The sequence below is a fragment of the Equus caballus genome, chromosome 17 (genome assembly GCF_041296265.1).
Source record: "Equus caballus isolate H_3958 breed thoroughbred chromosome 17, TB-T2T, whole genome shotgun sequence".
Lineage (NCBI taxonomy): Eukaryota > Metazoa > Chordata > Mammalia > Perissodactyla > Equidae > Equus > Equus caballus.
In genome coordinates this window covers 31,925,603-31,937,549 of record NC_091700.1, presented here as the reverse complement: position 1 = coordinate 31,937,549, position 11,947 = coordinate 31,925,603, and the positions used below count along the sequence as shown (strand labels likewise).

Here is an 11,947-nt window from a genome sequence, read left to right as displayed (position 1 = left end):
CCTAGAGCTCTGTTTACTCTCCTACACCGTCTTCCACTTCATCATTTACCACAAGCACACGAGGCAGCTGCAGTAACTTTAGATTTGACTCGTCAGCCTCAAAAGTCTTGCCATAAATCAGGAAGGCACAATCTGGCACTTGGAAAATGAGGCGCTCTTTTCTTCAATCCAAGTTGCTATATTTTCCGCCCAGGGCAGGCGTTTCTTGTCTGCTTGCCTTCCCCCAAATGCTGATGCTCTTCACAGATATCGGATGTGAAAGGCTGCCTGCTGGCTATTGGCATCTTAAAAATGTTTGCGTGTGAAATCACCAGACCATTATCTTTCCTCCACACGAGGCCCAGCTTTAACAATCAGCCAGTTGCCCTCTGATATTGACTTTCTTTCTTCCTGTTGGTTTGGCTGACAGTAGAATGCCTGCTGGGAATGCTTCCCGTGTCTCTGGAGAGCAGAGGGGGCCCACAGTGCCCCTTCTCTGGTGATGGGGTCACAGGAGGGAAAGGGCCACATTTGTAAGTATAAGCAGGAACTACGTGCTGCAGATGAAAACTTCTGAGAGCAAGAGTTTGAAATTCCCCTTCCCCTGGGAAAGCACATATTTTCCTCCATTTGGTTTCAGCCATACCTAAAAGCCAAGTATAAAGTAGGGCTCTCAAGAAAGAGAATTCCAGAGTTCCTGAATCACAGCTGATTCAGTTGGGGATGGTCCTCCTGCCAGTAGCTACCTGAGCAGAGATCTCTTCACACGCCTCAAACGGCTCTCCATAAACGTTCTCTCGAGATTCTGAGCTAGGACCATAGGTCACCTAGGAGGATGCAAGTGAAAGCATCACTGGAGGTGTGAAACCACCTGGGAACACACTCACATCGTTGCACAGGCTCCGAGGTCTAAACAGGCTGATGTGTCTGCTTGGAACATCAAGTTCAAAGTCTTGCATGGCAGGAAATGTGACTGAGGAGGACATCATGGGGTCCTTGTATGTCATATTAAGTAATGAAGAGGCACCAAAGGGTTTTAGGTAGGGAATAACATGTTGGGATTTATGCTTTTAAAAGATGACTCTGTCAGCAGAGCGGGGGATTGTTTGAAAGGGGACAAAATTGGCAACTGGAAAACTAGTTAGCGACTCTTGTAGTATTTTAGGAAGAGAGAGTGGAGTCCTGGAGCGGTGGTGGCAACAGGAATAAAGAGGAAAGGTACTGATGAAATATTTCAGAGGCCAAATCAATCAGCAGAATCCATTTATTTCACCGGGGTGATTTGGTGAGAGTGGTATGACTAACAGGAGCCAAGAGGAGAGGGGGAGCATGCTGGGCCGGGGTCAGGGACAAGTTTGGTTTTGAATACATTGAATTTAGGTGATTATGGAGCATCTGGCAGGAGACAACCAGCAGGAACAAGTCGGGGCTGGACACAGTGATTTGGGAGTAGAGCATAAGGTAGTTGAAACCTTAAAGAATGAATGTCATCACCCAAGGAGAGCTATGAATGTGAGTCAAGGGGAAGAGTGGGAAAGCAACCCTGGAGGCCCCTAACAGAGGAGATCCTGAAGGAAGCAAAGTGTCATAGACACAAGGGACCGTGAATCAGAAGTTGGGGCTCAGGAGATGAGGAAAGAGGTGATTTCAAGGATGGAGTGATGAGTAGTGTTAAATGCAGCTGAGTGACCTCCTAGGATAAAAAATGAAGGGTTGTGGAAATAAAGACCCATGAAATGAGAACAGGCAAATGCTGTTTATTCAGGGCTTGCTGCAGCAAGGGAGTCAGCCGCCATCACCTGCATTTTGGCAGAGACCCAAAGGCAGCAGAGGAGTGGGGAAGCTTTAGAGTAGAAAAGGGCAGGCTCCAGGTGTGCCCTGTCTGGAGGCTGTTGGCGTCAGGGATCTGCAGGTGGGCTATCTGGAAGCGGGGCATCCCATGTGGTTGGTTGCGATGCATATTTGGCTTCTCTGGTTGGTCCTAAATTGGAAGCAGGGACAAAAATAGGGAAGCTGTCAGTTATTAATCAAGTCCTAGCCATTTGGGGCTGATTGTTACATAAGTTATTGTTTAGTTTCTGAATTGTCACTGAGGATAGCAATCTGGTTCTTCCTCAAGTCTGACCTACAGCAGGGTGGCTTCCCGGGTGGTTCCTTGTAGACAAGGGGGTTGGTTTTCTGACCTGGTTGCTGCAGGTTGTTGGCCAAAGTTCTATTTTTGTATATAGTTTGGCATCGTTCATTTGTATATTCAGTCTCTCAGGGTGCACTAGATTTGATTTCTGGAAGCCTTATTGAAAGCAGTTTCGGAGATGCGAAGAGAGCAGAGGGGTGAACGGGAGGTAAGCGCATGTAGGCAGAGCATGTGTCCCCTGCCCTTTCGAAGATGTTTTGTTAAGAGGAGGAGTAGATCAAGGGTGCTAAGGCTCCAACAAGTGTTTTGTTTTTAAAAGAGCGAGCCTGGAGCTTGTTAAGAGACTGAGAAGAAGCCACCATAAAAAGGGCTGAAAATGTAAGACTGCCTGTTAGACATCCCCCCGCATGTCTCATGTGGACCTCGAACCCATCAAATCCAAAACCTAGCCCACTCTCTCTTGCTACAAACAAGTCCAGTGTCCTATATACGCTGGATTAGTCGGTGTGCTCGTCTCCAACCAGGCAGCCACCTCAATGATCACTAAGTTCTATGGAGTCTACCTTCTAAACATCGTCACGCCCATCCTCTGCTCTTCAACCTCTTTGGTACTGCCTTGGTTTGCATTCTCATCATTTCTCAACTGCACTGTTGTCACAGTTTCAAACTGGTCCTTTCAACACTTGCCTATTCTGTCTCAAAAGTGCTGGCTGAGCTTTCTTTTTAAAATTCAAATAATCTTATTTTTCCATTTATATTCTTTCAATGAAACCCAAAAGATAAATTTCAAACTTCTTAGTATGGCATTCATTCATTCATTCACTCCACAAATAATTACTAAGCACCTATAATGCACTGGGAACCAGTTGGGTACTAAGTATATGATAGAAAACCAAATAAACCAACCCTCTGGCTCCTGAAGTTTGTAGTCTAGTGGCAGGTAAACATTAGTCAAATAATTGCACAAATAACATTTCAACTGCGATGAGTCTTATAAAGGAGAGACACAGGGTACTATGGGAGAACCTAATAGGGGAATTTGATGGCGACAGGGAGGTCAAGGAAGGATTCCAGAGCTGAGATTACAAGGATGAGTAGGAGTTAACTGGACAAAGAAAAGAGCATTTTTTGGAACAACTTGTGCAAAGCTTCAGAGGTGGAAGGGAACATGGCTAGCCCAAGGGACTGAAATCTGACCAGTGTGGAGAAAGGAATATATGAGACCCAGAGAGATAGACAAGCTAGATGGGTCTTTTAGGCAGAACAGTGGTTTATCTTTATCCTCAGAGTAATTGATGGGTTTTAAGCAGGGGGTGATCAGATTTTCATACCACTCTGGCTAACTGTAGAGAGTGGAGTGGGTGGGGCTGAGAAGATAGAAGTGGAAAGCAGTACAGCTAAGAAATGAGAGTAGAAAAGCTCAGGTAGTGATAGTGGAGATGGGGAATATGGATATTTAGGAGCTATTCCCAACAGAACTTGAACATGAGGGGTTTGACAAGAGTTGTCAGGGACGATTTTAGGTTTCCTCTTACAGAAGAGGATAATGGTCCCTCCCACTCCCTGAGTCAGGGAACCACGGAAGAGAGCCAGTTGAAGGTGTGGAAGTAGATGCTGAATTGAATTTTAGACATGTTCTTTTTGAGGTAACTGACACATCCAAGGGACCTCTGCACACAGCAGGATATATTAGTCTGGAGCCCAGAGGAAACCTAAATCTGTTAGTCTTCTACATTCAGGAACTAACTGATGGATGAGAATGCTTGAGATGAGGATAGAATAAGAGGAGAGCGTCTAGGACTGAGCCTTGAAGAACCTCAACCTATAGTGATTGGGTAGGGAAGGAAATGCACAAGAGATGAGACAAAGCCGCAGCTGCAGAAGTAGAAAGGACCCAGGAGAGGGCTGTATTGTGAAAGCTAAGAATAGAGAGTACATTGAAGACTAAAAAAAAAAAAAACTCTGTTGAATTTAGCAATATGGAAGTTATTAGTTTCCTTAGCAATACTTCTCAACCCTTTTTCATGGCAGAGTAGAAAATGATATTTGTATAATACCAAGAGGTAACCAGGCAGTCTGCCCAGGGCCGGATGCAACCACCCCAGAAGCTCTCTCTTCCCAGGGCCTACCTGACTGCCCTGAAGACCAAGCGATCATTAGCTTGGCTCACTTCTAACCTATTCTCAGCATTCCAGAGAGCAGTTGGGAGCTCTGCCTTATGGAGAAGGTGCAGTTTCCAAAAAGTGATGGATTTTAGAAGCTAGATTGCAAGGGGAGTGGGGAGTGAGAAGCAGGGCAGCTACTACTACACTACTCTGAGGGGCACCGATCTCATTGTATTCTAAGGGAATGGTGCCATCGGGAGCTGTGCAACATGGTGGCCTGTGGAGGGGTGAGTGTAGGGCAAGGAAAAGCCAGACAAATAGAGCTAACTCTTTAGAGAACTTTGGCTGAGAATGGAAGGCCAGAGATAAGACTGTGGTTGGAAGGGAATCAGTTAATTTTTATCTCTTTTAAAACCCAGAGAAGCATTTGTGTATTAAAAAGCTAAGCAGACAGGTACATTGAGATAGAAGAATGAATATAAAAGCTCATGAAGACTCAACATCCTTACTCATTAGGCAATGCTAATCGAAGCATCAATGAGATGCCACTCCACACCCACTAGGATGGCTAAAATAAAAAGGCAGACAATAGCAAGTATTGGAGAGGATATGGAGAGGTTAGAACCCTCAAACATTACTTGTGGGATTTTAAAATGGTGCAACCACTTTGAAAAACAGTTTGGCATTCCTCAGAATGTTAAACATAGAGTTACCACACAACATAGCAATTGCACTGCTAGGTATTTGCCCAAGAGAATTGAAAACATACGTCCACACAAAAACCTGTACACAGACGTTTGCAACAGCGTTATTCATAATAGCGAAAAAGTGGAAACAATCCAAATGTCCATCAACTGATAAATAGATGAATAAAATGTTTTGCTATATGCATACAATCGAATAGTATTCTGCCATAATAGGAGATGAAGTACTGACTCATGCTACAATGCGGATGAACCTTGAAAATATTACACTGAGTGAAAGAAGCTAGTTACCAAAGGCCACATACTGTATGATTCCATTTATATGAAATGTTCTGAAGAGGCAACTCTGAAGAAATGGAAAGTAGGCTAATGGTCGCCAAGGGCGAGGGACAGGTGGGAGTGAGGAGTGCCTATTAACAGGTGTGGGGTTTCTTTCTGAAATGATGAATATGTGCTCAAATGGTATAGTGGTAATAGTTGCACAGTTCTGTGAATATACTAAAAACTGCTGAATTATACACTTTTAAAGGGTGAATTCTATGATATGTGAAGTGAGACAGAGTTTTCTAGTCCTGCCAAGTGCAGCTGCGGATCTGAGTGAAGGGACCTCTGCACAGCTGGCAACTGTCCCTCCAGCTCAATGACATCTGGGCCCCACTGGTCAGCCCCAGGAGAGACTGGAGACAACAGACACCAAAATGCCACTGCACCCAGCTCAAACCATTATATCTTAGTAAAGGTGTTATTTTTTTAATTAAGATATTTTATGTCCCTGTTCTCTTTCTCCTGCCTCACCTGCTACCTATGCCCCTCTCCCTCTCCTTCCCCAGTACCTCTTCCTCCACCCAGTCAAGTTCTACTCATCATGAAAGACCCCACTAGCTCATCTCCACATCTCTGTCTTGGTGAATCTTTTTTTTTTTTTCTCTTTTTGAAGATTGGCTCTGAGCTAACATCTGTTGCCAATCTTCCTTTTTATTCTCCCCAAAGACCCCCAGTACATAGTTGTCTATTCCAGTTGTAGGTCCTTCTAGTTCTACTATGTGGGACACCACCTCAGCATGGCTTGATGAGCCATGCTAGGTCCGCGCCCAGGATCCAAACCAGCAAACCCTGGGACACTGAAGCAGAGTACGTAAACTTAACCACTTGGCCACAGGGCTGTCCCCCATCTTGGTGAATCTTTTGCTCACCACTCCCACCTCCACCTGCAGTGAGAAAACTGGGTCATTTGTACTTTGTGCACCACTGTACTATTTAGAGCTATTTACCATTAAAACTCATCTCGCTATAGGGCAATTATGTGTTCACATGCCTGTCTCATCACATCGGAGCTTCTTGAGAGAACTGATCTTCTCTCATCCACATTTTTCTCTATAGTACTTGGCACTACATCTAAAAGTGAAGAGGTGCTTAGCAAATGTTTTGGGACGAAAGGATGGAGCAGGGAAGAATGCCTTAAACTTATTACAACTGGATTGTCAGTGAAGAAGAGAAAACATTCAATTGTTATAAAGCACTCTAATCTTTACATCAGAGTATTTAAAGGAATTACAACTGTTGTGCCTACACATTGGCTAAAGTTCACCAATGATGAACATCCATCAACAGGAAACAAATAGGTTGTGAGTATGTTAGCTCCACCACCCTCTGCAACCCAAGGGCTTTGTTTAGTTAGTATAAATCTGGCTTTTATAGTTATGTAGAAAGAATGTTCAACAAATAAATACTAACCCTGAGTACTAAAAAGTAAACACAACTCGTTTCTTGATTTTCCGATAGCAGACACCATTTTGATGTGCTAATAGCTGCAAATTAGAACTGTAGTGATCAGTTCAAACTAAGGACAGGTGTTAACTAAATTTTAGCATATATGGAACTGAAACAGCAGATCAGAAAAACATTTGGGGTAACAACAATTTCAGTAGACCCAAGCCCTAAATTAGGAAGTTGTTCAGACTTGATACTTTTCTCTTGGTAGTTAAAATGGTTGTATCATTAACCCTGGAAATTCCAGATGCCAGGAATAGAAAAATAACTGAAGGCTACACTGTGCAATGAGGAGGCATCACTCCCTAAGGGGCGTGGTTAGGTGAGTTACAATTTTATTGTTGCAAAGTTTAAGTACATCAAAAATGATTTTTTAATAAAAGGAATGCATGTTTATTGTTGAAAATTGGACATTATGGGTAAACAATAGAAGAAAATATATCACCTGTAATTCCACCACTAACTATAGTGAAGACTTCAGCATATGTCCTTCCAGTCTTTAAGAAAAATAGGATTATCCTATACTTGCATCCATGCAAGACATTCAACTAGTATTCATTGAGCTCTCTAGGTGGAGGAGACGCACATATCAGTAAAACAAAAGAGGCAAAAAAAAACTTATGTTTTACTTGGAGGAAAATATACTTTAAAATAACAAGAAAATTATTCATTGTATTTCGTTGAATTTCAGACACCATCAGTATCAGTTATCTATTATTGCATAATAAAACACATCAAAGTGAAAATCATTATTTAGGTCACTATTCTGTGGGACAGTAATTTTGTCTGGGCTTAGCTGGGTGGTTCTTCTGAGATTGCTCATGTATCCATAGCAGCTGCCTATCAGCAAGGCAGCTCTGCTTCTCAGGGGTTTCTGGCTGTCAACTAGGGCAATAGAGGCAAGTGGGCCATTTGTCTCTCATCATCCAGCAGGTTAGCTTGGATTGTTCATATGGCAAAGGCAGAGTTCCAAGAGAGAGAACAGAAGTGCATGAGGCATCTTGAGAACCAGGCTCAGAACTGGCCTGTGACTCCTGCCACAATATATTGATCAAAGCAAGCTATGACACCAAGCAGGAAGGGAAATAGAGGAGCTACAAAATGAAAGAGGGGTGGACACAAAGGAGGGAATAATCCCAATCGTTTGTGCAAGTGATCCATCACACCATCAACTGTAAGCTGTGCCATCATTCTATGCACCAGTATAAAAGAAAAAAGCTGCCAATTAATTGGAAAACAAGAGCAATTGTCAGTTGCATCTCAATATCAGAAATGTTTAACTGTGGAAAAAATATGCATCATAAATCTATGAAAATGCTAGTTAGAAAGTCATAAATCTATGGGAGAAAAGTAAAACCAGGAAAGATGATCAAGAGAGCTCACGGTGGGGCAGCAAGATACAATATTAAATAAGGCAGTCAAGGTAGCCATCACTGAGAAGGTTTGAGCAAAGACTGGAAGCTTTTTTAATTGAGGGAGGAATTATGCAGATATCTGTGAACAGCCAGTAGAAAAGCCCTGAAGTAAGAATTTGCCTGGTGTATTCAAGAAATGAGAAGTGTGTTTGAGGTCGAGGGAGCAAGAAATGAGAAGCAGTAAGAGAAGCAATCTGAGAGGTAAGAGGAGAGCCAAAGTGTGGAGGACTTTGAAGGCCATGTTAAGTGTCTTTGACTCTGAGTGAGACTGGAAGCTGTGAGCAGAGGAGCTCCGTGATGAGTTTTAATGCCTTAACAGGGTCACTCTGCTGCCATGTTGAGAGTTACCTGTGAGGCAATACAAGCAAGAAGTCCAGCAGGAAGACTGTGTGCTCATCCAGCTGAGAGATGACAGTGGCTGGCACTAGAACAATAGCAATGACTCGGGTGAGGCTGAGATTACGGGTACACTTTGAAGGGAGGAGTCAAAGGATTTGCTGCTGCATTGGATGTGGGCTGTGACAATCAAGGATGATGCCAAAGTTTTGTCCTGAGTGATTGGAAGGAGGGAGTTGCCATTCACTGTGGTAGTGGCTATGGGTAGAACATATTTGGCAAGTGGATGGAGATCAGGACTTCTTATTTTTTAAATACACAAGATTAATTTTTGTCTATTAAACATCCAAGTGTCTTTTAACCTTCTTTTCTCAGTTAAAATGTCATGCACATCATGCTTATCATTCCATAGTCTTCTGTAATACTTTTTAAATAGCTGTATACTATTCCTTTTATGGATTTGCCATCATCTTTTTAATCATCCCCTACTGATAAAGATTTCAGTGTTTCCAATATTTTGTGAATACAAACAAGTCTTCAGTGAGTACCCTCACAGCAAAATCTTTGTGCAGATCAATTATTCCTCCACATTTTTGCACCTTTCTCTGCTTTTTTCTTGTAGTTGATTTCTAGTTTCATAGCATTATGATCAGAAAAGATGCTTGATATTATTTCAACTCTCTTGTATTTATTGATGTTTGCTTTGTTTCCCAAAATATGGTCAATCCTTCAGAATGTTCCATGTGCACTTGAGAAGAATGTGTAACCCGCTGTTTTTGGATGAAGTGTTCTATATATATCTCTTAAGTCCATCTGGTCTAATTTTTCATTTAATTTTATTATTTCCTTGTTGATTTTCTGTCTGGATGTTCTGTCCATTGGTGTTAATGGTGTGTTGAGGTCCCCTACTATTATTGTATTGTTGTTGATGTCTTCTTTTAGTTCTGTTAAGAGTTGCTTTACAAATTTTGGTGCTCCTGTGTTGGGTGCGTATATATTTATAAGTGTTATGTCTTCTTGGTAGAGAGTCCCTTTTATCATTATATACTGCCCCTCTTTGTCTTTCTTTATCTGTTTTGCATTGAAGTCTACCTTGGCTGATATTAGTATAGTGACACCTGCTTTCTTTTGTTCATTATTAGCTTGGAGTATTGTTCTCCATCCCTTCACTCTGAGTCTGTGTTTGTCTTTGGGGCTGAGGTGTGTTTCCTGGAGGCAGCATATTGTTGGGTCTTGTTCTTTGATCCATCCTGCCACTCTGTGTCTTTTGATTGGGGAGTTCAATCCATTTACATTTAGAGTGATTATTGGGATGTGGGGGCCTACCACTACCATTTTATGTCTTGTTTTCCGGTTTTCTTCAATTTCCTTTGTTTCTCGTCCCCTGGTTTAATCTGTTCTGATGAAGAGCTGCTACTCTCTGTTGTTGTCCTTCTACTTATCTCCTCTGCTCTTGGTTTTGTAGCCCCTTTCCTTTTTTGGATTTTTCAGGAATGAGGGTTTTCCTGAGGATTTCCTGAAGAGGAGGTTTTGTGGCAATGAACTCCCTTAATTTTTGTTTATCTGGGAAAGTTTTTATTTCTCCATCATATTTGAAGGATATTTTCGCTGGGTAGAGAATTCTTGGCTGTAGGTTTTTGTCCTTCAGATTTTTGAATATATCATTCCACTCTCTTCTAGCCTGTAAAGTTTCTGCTGAGAAATCTGCTGATAGCCTGATGGGGGTTCCTTTGTAGGTTAGTTTCTTTTGCCTGGCTGTCCTTAGTATTTTCTCCTTGTTATTGACTTTTGCTAGTTTCACTAATATATGCCGTGGGGTTGGTCTTCTTGCATTGATAAAGTTTGGAGATCTATTGGCTTCTGTCACCTGAAGATCCATCTCTCTCACCAGATTTGGGAAGTTCTCAGCCATTATTTCTTTGAATAGGCTTTCTGCCCCTTTCTCCTTCTCTTCTCCCTCTGGTATACCTATAATTCTTACGTTGCATCTCCTAATTGTGTCTGATAATTCTTGGAGAGTTTCTTCATTTCTTTTTAGTCTTACTTCTCTCTCCTCCTCTGCCTGCAGCATTTCTATATTCCCATCTTCCAAATTGCTAATTCTTTCCTCCATATTATCGGCCTTACTGTTCAGTGCATCTAGATTTTTCTTAATCTCCTCTATTGTGTTCTTCATTTCCAGTATTTCTGTTTGGTTCTTCTTTATCGTATCAAACTCTTTTGTGACGTAGCTCCTGAACTCGTTGAGTTGTCTATCTGAATTCTCTCTTAACTCATTGAGTATTTTAATGATGGCTGTTTTGAAGTCATCGTCATTTAGGTTATATATTTCATTTTCTTTGGGATTGTTGTCTGTGTATTTGTTATTTTCCTTCTGTTCTGGAGATTTAATGTATTTTTTCATATTGCTTGATGTTGTAGATTTGTGCCTCAGCATGGAGATAGAGATTAGTTGCTCCTTCCACTTGTTTCTGCTGGTGTGGTGGGGGAGCAGCTGTTTATACTGCACTGACCAGGAACCCTATCCGCAGTTGCTAACTGGGCCTGGGCCCCTCCTCGTAGTCACAGTGGTCCTTTGGATTCCCTCTTCTGCCATGGGGGCCGTCACGGGGGGGCTTCAGGCTGCTGGTGCCTACTGTTGCAGCCCACCTAGACGTGCTCCCTCCTTGGGGTCTGCAATGGTGTTATGGGCTTTTCCAGTGGCCAGGGGTAGGATCACTTATATTTGCCACTCTGTCACTGTTGGCACCCACAAAATCTCACTTGTCCACTATGGGTCGCAGCAGAGCTATTGGCATCTTCTACAGTCTGTGGTTAGCTCACCTAGCTATGCTACTTTTGTCCCGGGGTCTTCCAGCCTTGTGGCTGCCGGATGGGTGCTCCCTACTAGTGCTGTGCAGAGGCTTTCGCTGAGGCTGCTGTGAGCCTGTAGAGTTTCCCCCTAGGCTGCAGAGCCGGGTCGCTGGAACTCCACCCAGCCCCAGTCCTGTTCCCCAGGAACTTGGGGAGCCCTTTGCCCTGACTGGGGGATAGCTGGAGATCCTGATTTCAGTGGTAGCTGGTCAGCTGCTGCCCTGCCTGATATTCTCCTCTCCGGAACCCTCCCGGCGTTGTGGATGCTGGGAGTGGCCCCTCCGCTAATGGCAGACAGAGAGTTTTGTCTGCTGCCTGGGCGGAACTCTGGAGTTTCCCCACCGGGCCACAGAGCTGGCCTCTGGAGCTCCACCCAGCCCCAGTCCTCTCCAAGATCTCCGGCAATCCCTTGCCCCAGGGGGCGGGCAAAGGCAGCTGGGGGTCGCCTCGCACTCTGGGATTCTCTCTGGGACTTTTCCAGAGTTGTGAATGCTGGGAATGGCCCCTCTGTTAATGGCAGACAGAGAGTTTTGTCTGCTGCCCAGGCAGAACTCTGGAGCTTCCCCTCCGGGGCATGGAGCTGGCCTCTGGAGCTTCACCCAGCCCCAGTCCTATCTGAGATCTCCGGCACTCCCTTGCCCGGCCGTGCAG

General features: G+C 43.5%; 1 long non-coding RNA gene across 1 annotated transcript in view; it reads right to left on the bottom strand.

Annotated features, from left to right (window-relative positions):
- Window positions 1-1,716: 1,716 nt before the first annotated feature.
- The window catches only part of LOC138918453 (uncharacterized), a 31,408-nt gene continuing 21,177 nt past the window's right edge, over window positions 1,717-11,947 (bottom strand). The window contains exon 2 of the long non-coding RNA XR_011427863.1: window positions 1,717-1,960. This is a non-coding gene — a long non-coding RNA (uncharacterized lncRNA). The remainder of the gene's footprint in view (window positions 1,961-11,947) is intronic.